This window comes from Thamnophis elegans, chromosome 2 (assembly GCF_009769535.1).
Source record: "Thamnophis elegans isolate rThaEle1 chromosome 2, rThaEle1.pri, whole genome shotgun sequence".
NCBI classification, from domain to species: Eukaryota; Metazoa; Chordata; class Lepidosauria; order Squamata; family Colubridae; genus Thamnophis; species Thamnophis elegans.
This window is the reverse complement of record NC_045542.1, coordinates 149957157-149967848: the sequence shown is the minus strand read 5'-3', so window position 1 is coordinate 149967848 and position 10692 is coordinate 149957157. Positions and strand designations below refer to the sequence as shown.

At 46.5% G+C, this 10692-nt stretch overlaps 1 protein-coding gene and 1 non-coding gene across 2 annotated transcripts in view; one reads left to right on the top strand and one right to left on the bottom strand.

Moving 5' to 3' along the window:
- The window catches only part of LOC116503304 (zinc-binding protein A33-like), a 902198-nt gene that overhangs the window by 231060 nt on the left and 660446 nt on the right, over window positions 1–10692 (bottom strand). The window lies entirely within an intron of this gene.
- Window positions 4077–4164, top strand: TRNAY-GUA. The gene is given in 2 exon segments: window positions 4077–4113; window positions 4129–4164. It is a non-coding gene; the product is annotated as a tRNA-Tyr (tRNA).

Sequence of the window (10692 nt, the reverse complement as noted above, 5' to 3'; positions counted from 1 at the left end):
ATCCACTTATCAAGTTCCTCCTAAGGACCTGGAATAGACACACTTTGTGGAATATTAAATTTATCATCACAGAACGTAAGCTGTTCCAAGTAAAGCTGCCTTTTGCAATTGACTGATAGCGATTTTTGTCAATGCCAATGGTATTCAATAGTTCTTGAGATTGTTATTATTATATCGCACACTGATGGTCAATGCAAAGGACAGAACATATCTAATACTCCTGCTTTTTATATTCCCCATAACAACAAGCAGTGGTGAAATTCAATTTTTTTTTACTACCAGTTCTGTGGCCAGGGAAGGATATTGCAAAATCCCCATTCCCACACTACTCTGGAGCCAGCCAGAGGTGATATTTTCCGGTTCTCTGAACTACTCAATATTTCCACTGTCGGTTCTCCAGAACCTGTTGAATTTCACCCCTGACAACAACCCTGTGAGAACGGGCTGAAAGAGAGTGACTAGCCCAAAATCCCCCAGCCATCTTTTGTGCCTAAGACAGAATTGGAACTCACAGTTTCCTGGCTTCCAAGCCAGCATCTTAACCACTACAGCAAACTGGTTCTAACTATGAGTATCTAGGAGCCCCAAATTTTATCTCTCCGTGTCTAAATCCATGCAAGCTTCTATGTAAAGAGATGGTTTCAGCTGTCAGGAATTTTTACTGTGAGTAGTAGAGATCATTTAGCTAGTTTAGTGGATTTCACATATTCTGTGAAGGCATAATACTTATTGCTTCATTTATGTCCAGTATGTATGAACCCAGTCCCTTGTTTGTAAATCAAAATGTATGGCAAAATATATAGATTTAAGACGTTAAAATAAACCTTGGGTTTGCGTGATCCATAAATGCAGCTGGGCTTGGTCCAAGGCAGTGTTGAACCTCAGCAACTTTAAGATGTGTGGACTTCAACTCCCAGAATACCTCAGTATAGCTGGAATAAGACAACCTTCTATGGGCGACCCATCTAGCCAAAAATACTCCATCTAGCAAGTGGGCCATTTAAACCTTGCTGCAAAGAGGAAATGTAACTCCCAAAAGAGGAAACAGAAGGACACCGTTCCAAGTCCAATGCAAATTCAGAACGCCCCACTGATTTAAATAGAAATAACAAGGCTTTGGACAGAAACGGAAACAAAAAAAAAACTTCATTCAACTTCCCAAACATGCTGTTGATGCATACATAACTCAATTCTCGGTCCAAGATTGCAGTCTGAATCTGGTTGCCTAAAAAAACAGTTTTGCCCATACTGATGAGTTGGGATTACAACAGGGGTGGGTCCCTATGGGGTCGCCCAGGTGTTGGAGAACCCATAGCTAACATTATGGCTGGTTTAGAGAACTTCTAAATCCCACCCCTGGCTGGTTCCGCCCACCCCGCGAGTCTCCACATGGCCTGTTTTGGATGCGAGGTAAGTGCAGGGCCCATGTGGAGGCTTGGGGAGGGGGCAAAACGGGCCTCCGGAACCTGCAGGAGCTGAAAATGCCCCCCCACCCCGTCCTACCATGGTGCAGGAGGCTGACTAGGCCGCACCCACCCAGCAACCGGGCAGACAACCCGTTGCTGAAATTTTTGAAGCCCACCTAGATTACAGCTTCCACAATTGCTGGCACTGAATGTTCTGGAGCAGTGCACCCCCAACCTTCTGGGCACCAGGGACCAGTTCCATAGAGAGTTTTTTTCCATGGACTGGTGTGGGCATGTGCTGCCTAAATCCTGCGGATGGGGCTTTACTTGTTTGGCATGTCGCTGCCCGGTGCCTGTCCACGGAATGGGGATTGGGGACCCCTGTTCTGGAGGCCTCCATACTCTGGGAAGGCACCTCCTTGGAAACAGTTCGCATTAAGAAGACTCCCAAGTGGATTTCTGTTGTCACATTTTATTTCAGAGGTGTATTCTCTGTAACAAGCAGGCAACGAGGTGGCTCAGTGGTTAAGACGCTGGGCTTATCGGCTGGAAAGGTCGGCAGACGGTTCGAATCCCTAGCACCACGTAACGGAGTGAGCTCCTGTTACTTGTCCCAGCTTCTGCCAACCTAGCAGCTTGAAAACATGCAAAAATGCAAGTAGAAAAATAGGAACCACCTTTTGTGGGAAGGTAATAGTGTTCTGTCCACCTTTGGCGTTTAGTCATGCCGGCCACATGAACACGGAGACGTCTTTGGACAGCGCTGGCTCTTTGGCTTTGAAACAGAGATGAACACCACCCCTAGAGTCTGGAACGACTAGCATATATATGCAAGGGGAACCTTTACCTTGATACACAAAAAAAGTTGAGACACAAAGTGCGGTGAAGAGCAACGAAGATATGGGGTCTGGAAGCTAAAGAGAGAAGGATCAGGGACCCCAGGTCTGAAAGCAGTTTTCCAGTATTTGAGAGGCTAACGCAAAGAAGAGGGGAACAACTTGTTCTGCAAAGCAGCTGAGGGCAGGACAAGATGTAACGGATGGAAGCTTATCAAGGAGAGAAGAATCCTAGAACTAAGGAGAAATTTCCTGACAGTGAAGAGGGTTAACCAGTGGGACAGCTTCCCTCCAGAAGCTGTGGTTGCTCCCAACACTTGGGTTTTAAGAAGAGGTTGGATAACCATTGGTTTGAAATAGTATAGCACTGTGATGGCGAACCTATGGCAGAGGTGGCACGCGGAGCCATATTTGCTGGCATGGCAGCCCTTGGCAGCCCTCAGCTCCAGTGCACATGTACGGGCCGGCTAGCTGATTTTCAGCCTTCTGGAGGGCCGGAGGAGGCTGTTTTAGCCTTCCCCAGACTTCAGGAAAGCCTCCAGAGTCTAGAGAGGGTGAAATACAGGCCCGATGGGTCAACTGGAAGTCTGTTTGGGCCATTGGGCCTGTTTTTTGCTCTCTGGGGGGTGGGTGGGCAGGGGAGGCCATTTTTGCCCTCCCCAGGCTTTAGGAAAGCCTCTGGAGCTTGGGAAGGGTGAAAATCATACACACACACACATATGGAGGTCGCTTGCACTGGGGGGTTGCTTACACATGTGCAGGCGGGGAGGTCACTTGCGCTTGCGGAGGTCGGTGGGCACAAGCGCATGTGCGATAGCATGCACACACACACAGTTTTGACACACAGTTAGAAAAAGGTTAGCCATCACTGGCATAGCATTTCCTGCTTGAGCAGAGGGCTGGATTAGAAGATTTCCAATGTCCCTTCCAACTCTTGTTATTCTGTTTATGCCTCATTCTGGGTAGGATTATGCCTTGGTTTTGATTCCTTCCTTTCCCACTCTTTAACACGCTGCAGCTGAAACGGGCTTCTCATTTAATTCAGCAGGTTTTTAATCCCCCCCCTCCCCATCCTCACAGGGCTTCTTGGATCCAGACACTAAGCAGCCCTTCCTGAACTCCAATCCCCCCCCCCCGTTTGATTTAGGTGGGGAAATGAAGTGAGCTGATCCAAGGGTGTGAGCACAATTCAACCCTGAGACGGCAGCTGCAAGGGCCAGCGGATTTCACAGCAGCCCTGAAAGACACAACGTGACAGATGTGCGGTTGCAAAAAAAAAATAGCAGAGAACAAAAGGAACGTCTGCCGCTGGGGCCCCTTCCTATGACTCAGGGCTGTTTCCCCTCAGGATGACGTGAGGCTGACACATCCTGCCTGCAAAGGGATGAAAACCCATCAGGATAAATGCAGAATTGGCTGCTGGCCGTTTGCTATTGAGCCGGCATGAAATTATTTTTCCCCCCTGGTCTGTGAGGGGAACAGAGGGGAAAAAAACAAACCCCAGATTAGAAAGCAACGTGCTTCCGTTTAATCATTCTTGAAAGTCGACTTTCTAAATCCCCGCCCATTTGGGATCACCAGACTCTTGGTGAGTTCCCATTAGTTCTTTATGCTGCTCTCTGGCACTTGGCCCAGATTGGGTCTAACCACAGTTTCCATAAGCCACAACGCCTCTGAGGCTGCACCTGTGCAGAACTCACTCCAGGCTATTTCAAGGAATGCAAAATCAGCTCATTAATTATACTGCTGGCCTCGACAGATACTTTATTAGGATCTACCAGAACAAAAGAACAAAAGAGAGAGAGAGAGGGTGAGAGCAAGAACAGGCAGCCTTCCTTCGATAGCTCAGCTGGTAGAGCGGAGGACTGTAGAAGCCTGCTTGAGTCATCCTTAGGTCGCTGGTTCGATTCCGGCTCGAAGGAAATTGTTTTTGGAGCCATTTTGTTCTCGTGCTTAAGGCACCTGTCTGGAAAACAGGAAACAGTAAGTTCTAGTCCTGCATTAGGCGCAAAGCCAACTGGTGGACCTTGGAACAGCCACTGTGTCTCAGCCCAACCTACCTCATAGGGTTGTTCTAGGGAAAGTAGGAGGAGGAAGTTGTGTTAGAAAGGAGGGAGAAGGGCAGTTCAGAAATGTAAACACAAATAAATAAATCTTTTCCCAGGTTATTAGTAAAAAATAAAGGCAGGATGCAAACTAACTATTAAATTGGAGAATACCGCCTTTAATATGGAAGCAAAGGCTTGGAGCTCTGATGCTGCCACATGACTCAAATTGAAACTTCTTCCCTACAAGACTTTTTTTTTTCATCTCCCAGCAATTACAGTCCCAAAATATGAGGTTATCTAACTTAGAGGTGGGTTCCTACAGTGCCTATTCGGTCTAGTTCGGCTGAACAGGTAGTAACTCTGGCGGACAGGTGTCCGTACCTCTTCTATGATCAGCAGCACCATCTTGATTTTCTGTTCTGCACATGCGCAGAACAATCGTCATTCAAAAAGTGTAAATTTTTTTTTTTTAATGTTGTGTGCATGTGCAGATCGTTTTAAATGAAAATGCGCTCGTGCACAGAGCAAACCTTTTTACTAGCAAACCAGTAGTAATGGCAGCCGGAACCCACCCCTGATCTAACATAAATGTATACAGATAGTCCTTGACTTACAGCCATGACTGAGCCCAAAATTTCTATTCCTACGCAGGACAATTGTTAAGCGAAGTTTGGCCCATTTTACAACCTTTCTTGCCACAGTTATTAAGCGAATCATTGCAGTTGATGAGCTAGTAACAGGGTTGTTAAGTGAATCCGTCTTCCCCATTGAGTTTGCTTGTCAGAAGATCGCAAAACGTGATCACATGACCCCGGGACCAGAGGTGGGATTCTCTCTGGTTCGGGCGAACCGGTAGAGGTGGCTGTGGAAGGCGCCGCCCACACACCTCAACGGAATACGCGAGCACTGCACACGCGCAGAAGACAGTGCGCATGCACAGACACAGTGCAGGCGCTCACATTTGCAAACCGGTAGGGAAGGTAAGTGAATCCCACCGCTGCCCGGGACACTGCAGCCGTCATAAATACATGCGTTCATTTTGATCATGTGACCATGAGGATGCTGGGGTGGGATTCAATTTTTTTTACTACCGGTCCTGTGGGTGTGGTTTGGTGGGCATGGCATGGCATGGCATGGCTTGGTGGGCATGGCAGGGGAAGGATACTGCAAAATCCCCATTTCCCTCCCGATCAGCTGGGACTCGGGAGGCAGAGAATAGATGGGGCGGGGCCAGCCAGAGGTGGCATTTACCGTTTCTCCGAACTACTCAAAATTTCCGCTACCGGTTCTCCAGAACTGGTCAGAACCTGCTGAATACTACCTCTGGGTCATACATGTGCAAAACGGCCATGTCACTCTTTTCAGTGTCGTTGTAACTTCGAATGGTCACTAAATGAACGGATGCAAGTCGAGGGTCACTTGTACTCAGATTTTACATTTTTCTCTCCATCAGTGTGTTTCTCAACCTTGACAACTTACACGTGTGGACTTCCAGATCCCAACAAGGACCTTACATGCTGCATTTTGGGATTGTGTGTGTCCAAGATACTTGGTTTAAAAAGTAGCCTAGTGAATGCCCGCGCATTTCATAGTTTACTACATCAGCCGAACCCCAACTATCTGATTCTGATTCACATACACATTCGAAATTAACCTACAGCGAATTTTATTCTAAAATAGTTTCAGAAATCCATGTGTGCCGGATGACATGGCTTCATGTGCCACCTTGAACATTCATGCCATAGGTTCGCCATCATGGCTATAGGGCTTCCCCATTTTCTCCTTCTTTCTATAAAGTGGTGTAGGAAGTTAGCACCCACCCATCTCCTAGAAGAAAGAAATATCCTAGGAAATATTGAAAAGGCAGAATATTATATTTCCCTGGATCAGAAATGGAGAAACATGTTTTTAGGCAGGAAGCCAACTCACTCTTAATAGCCACCATCTTTGTCAATGGGCCATTAAAATGCTTGAGCCAGTCTATTCTACATAACAAAGATCTCCTCCTTCAGCTCCAGGGTGATGGGATTAAGGCATGATAGTATTAGCCCTTTACCTAACTCACCACATGGCATCTGAGAACTCAACCAAACCTGGGACTCAAAACATAGCCTAGAGAATTGCCCCTGCATGGCCCTATGGGAGTCTGACAACCAATCAGAATACATTTCTTACACAGGAACAGGAAACAGAGAGGTGGGGCCAAACAGAGAGCATAAAGCCAGGAACTTTCAGCCCTTCACCCTTTTTCTTCTTCTTCACCCAACATCTAGAAGCGTGTGATCCCCCTTTTCTGTTCAGGAGCTCAAGCCATGTGATCCTGTTTCCATTAAACCATCTTTCTAAGCAGTCTCCAGTGTCTTTTTCCCCACTTGGAGCTGAACCCAGAAGGACATTTCTTCCAACAGTGGAATCTATCTTTCCATGCAAAGCAATAGTATTCAGGCCACTATGAACTTTCTTTATATGTCAAATATGCCACATGTCCTTTTTTTCTAGACCAATGGAAAGATAATCTGATCCAGTGTTTTTTAAACTTAACAAGTTTAAGAGATGTGGACTTTTCAACTCCCAGAATTCCCCAGCCAGCTTCTTGGATGAGAAGTGAAATATTTTCAAGGCGGAAAAAAAATCAAGAAAGTCCAGTTGTCTTTTGGAAAAAGCACCTTTCAGACAACCATGTCCTGGGGATTGAGAATCTCCACAGACTCCAAAGTTCTGTAAAGCATTTCTTAGCATGAAAAGGCATGGATCAACAGAGTTGATTCAGCAATTCATTAACTGAATTATGTCAAAATAAGTCTTTTTTTGCATTTTCCAACACACTGAGCCAATTTGGACCAAGTCTATGCAATCATATCCCCCCCAAGTTTAGAATGAAATATTTAAATGGCAAAGCTTTCTTTTATGCTTACAGATATTTCTCATTTACCTTCATTTTGAATAGAGTTGGGGGGGAGGGTGGCTGAGGGGACGGCGCAATGGTGGTCATGGCTGGGTGGGTGAGGCCATGGTGGATGTGACACAGAACTTGTGTCAGCGGGGGGGGGCATCTGTGGTGGTCAAGTGCTAAGGCAGGACTTCCCTGAGACCCCCCCTCCACATCCCAGGAGGACGGCCTCCTGCAGCATTCTGGCTGCCAAAAAGCAGTGCAGCCCCGCGGGCGCCCTGTTTTTGCTAGCAGAGGCACCAAGGGCCAGTCCTTTGCTATTTCCAGGCCGCCCCTGCAAGCCAGATCTAAACACCCTGCAGGCCGGATCCAGCCCACAGGCCTTGAGTTTGACACCCCTGCACTGGTTAATCATCCTCACCATTAGGAAGTGTTTCTTTAATTGTAGGTTGCTCCTCTCTTTGAGGAGTTTCTACCCATTTGTCTTGCCTTCCTTTCCATTCTCAATCTGTTAGTTGCTCCTGCAAGCAACAGAGCTGGCCTCCCCAGTCATGTGGTTAGAAAATAAATCTGGTGAAGCACGCACAAAGTATGATAGCTCAACACAGCGTGACCCACTGGAGCCTGGCCTGCTACCATGTATAGGAAGGCTGAACCAAACCCCGCCTCCCTTCCTTCTCTGGCAGCCTCTTTCCCATCTGCCACATGGAGCAGCCTGCTTAGCATTTCCTCCGCCTGCTTTTTGCAGCCTTTGTTTACAGAGGGGGACAAAAGTGTACCCCAGAAGGAAATAATAAGAGCGTTTTTCTCCCTATACCTCTGAGCAAATCCAGAAGGCAGTCCCTTTGACACGGTGCCAATCTTGTCACAATTCATCAACACTCTTAACTGATGTCTTCCGTATGTGCTAGGTTCTAATATTCATGGTTTGTGTATAAATGGAGTTGCAACCGGAGACATTTGGAGGGCACTCTGCCAGAATAGCGTGGAATAGAGATGTAGTTCAGGGGTGTGCAAACTTAGGAACTTTAAGACTTGTGGATTTCAACTCTCAGAATTCCCCAGCCAGAATTCTGGGAGTTGAAGTCCACAAATCTTAAAAGTTCCCAAGTTTGCACACCCCTGGTGTAGTTACTGGTGGCTTCCCCCTGTCAATGCTGATCAGTTGCTTCACAAAAAGTGTTTTGATTGGTGCCAGGTCTCTATAGCCTCAGGCAGAGAAGGGCTATTCTGCACTCCTCCCTCAAATGTTCTTTAAAATACAGATTTCCCAGCATTCCTTTAGGAACCTCCAATATGCAAACTCTGGTTACTCATCCTAAAATGAATCCTCTTTATCTGGAGCTTCAAAATTTGCTGTTTGTTGGGAAGATGTGTAGCTCAAAGTCAGTCTACATCTGACTTTGGGGATATTTCTTCATAACTAAACAAAAGTGTACTTTCTGTGCAGTTCACACCCCTTGCTCGCTGAGTCTGGATCTCACAAAGCAAAGCCCACATTTTGTAATTCACCTGTGCCCCATTTTGACTGGCAGACTGCTGCAGGAGGCCATTACGCCCCCCTGGCCACGCCCCCAGCCCTTCAAGATCATGGAGTTTGACACCCCTGGTGTCATAGTTAAAGGGACTGGCTTAGAAACCAGGAGGCTTGTGAGTTCAACTCCTGCCTTAGGCATGAAAGAAAGCCCATGAGGTGACTTTGGGCCAGTTACTCTCTCTCAACACAATCCACCATTGTTTTGGGGAAAATGGAAGGAGTATTAGTTAGAGATCAAAGTTAATAAATCAAGGCTGATCCTCGCCTCAATTCAAGCAGATTCGGATCTCTTGAGGACATGGCAGTAGTTGGTGGGGGGTGGGGACAGCAGGAAACCTTGAGGCTGTACACTAGACTGGGAATTTGAACTCCTGGAAGGAGAAATCTTTAACATGCCCATTAAGTTATCTGAAGAAAACGTGAAGCAAACTTTTGACTTTAGGACAGCAGAGGTTTTAGGCATCTGAGGGTTGATATAACTGAGCCATAGTTCAGTGTTTAAACACCAGCCTTTTCAGGGTAGGAGGCCAGGATCAGATCCCATTTACCCAGTGCATTAAAAAAAATTTTTTTTCTCCTGAAATCTAGGTTTTTGCCAGCACAGGGGGAGGAGATAGTGATTTAATAAAAATATTGTTCTGACCTAGGATTCCGGAGAGCATGAAGCAAACTCCTTGTCCGGACAAAAAACCCTTTTATTATTTTTCTGTGAATTCTGCTCATTCACATCCAACAAAATCTTTCAAGGGAGGATTTACACTCACAGACTTTATCTGGCTTGGAGAGCTGACAGGCTAAATATCTGCAAAACACGTCAAGAAGTCTCAAACCAATTAAGCGAACTAACTGTCTCCTGCAAACTCCACTCCCCTTTCACTCCTCTTTTATTTCCTCTGGGAGGGGGACATTCATTGTTCACCCGTGGCCTTACTCCCAAGTTGACCATTTTTTTAGCTGTTCCCTTCATCTGGCAACTCTGCGCATGCACACACTGGGAACAGGCTCCAGCTGTTTGTCTGCCTCACTGATGTCTGCCTCTGAAGGCAGCTGATAACTGGCCTACGGCTCTGGTCCCCTCTCTGCCTCTGACACAGAGCCCTCCTCAGAGCCTTCCCCAGACTCTAGGACTGGCCCACGTCCCACTCCAACCTACTCACTATCAGAATCTGCTGCCAGCTTTGCTGGCTGCTGGCAGGCAACAAATATATCATTATCTAAAATACAAATGTTATGAACATTAACATGTCAGTGGAATTCATCAGGGCAGGGGCTCATTAAGCCAACCAGCTTCTGAGAAATTGCTTATAGAAAGTCCCACCACTCATGATGGGTCAACTGGCTGGCCAACAAAATTGATCTAACAAGGCAAGGAATAAGGAACAAGGCTGCTGAATTAAATGAGAATAAGTTGGGTATATTATTTAATGCATCAACATTGTCTCTCCAGTGGTAGGTGACAAAGAACCAACAGCACTCTTTTCTGTAAAAAAAGGACTGTGTTCCCTCCTTTCCGGCATTTTTCCATGTAAATAATTTACTTCTATAGCTGGTAACAAGGGACATGGTGTATCAGTGGCTAAGACGCTGAGCTTGTTGATCAGAAAGATCGGTAGTTCAATGGTTCAAATCCCTAGTGGCACGTAATGGACTGAGCTCCCACTACTTGTCCAAGCTTCTGCCAACCTGGCTTGAAAGCACGTAAAAATGCAAGTAGAAAAATAGGAACCACCTTTGGTGGGAAGGGAACAGCATTCCGTGCTCCTTCGGCGTTTAGTCATGCCAGCCACATGATCATGGAGACCGTCTTCAGACAGCGCTGGCTCTTCAGCTTTGAAATGAAGATGAGCAGCACCCCCTAGAGTCGGGAACGACTAGCACATATGTGCGAGGGGAACCTTTACCTTTGCTGGTAACATGTTTTCCAGTCATCAGATTTCCAAATCTTAAGCAGCCAATTCCAGAATCTGCAGATTCT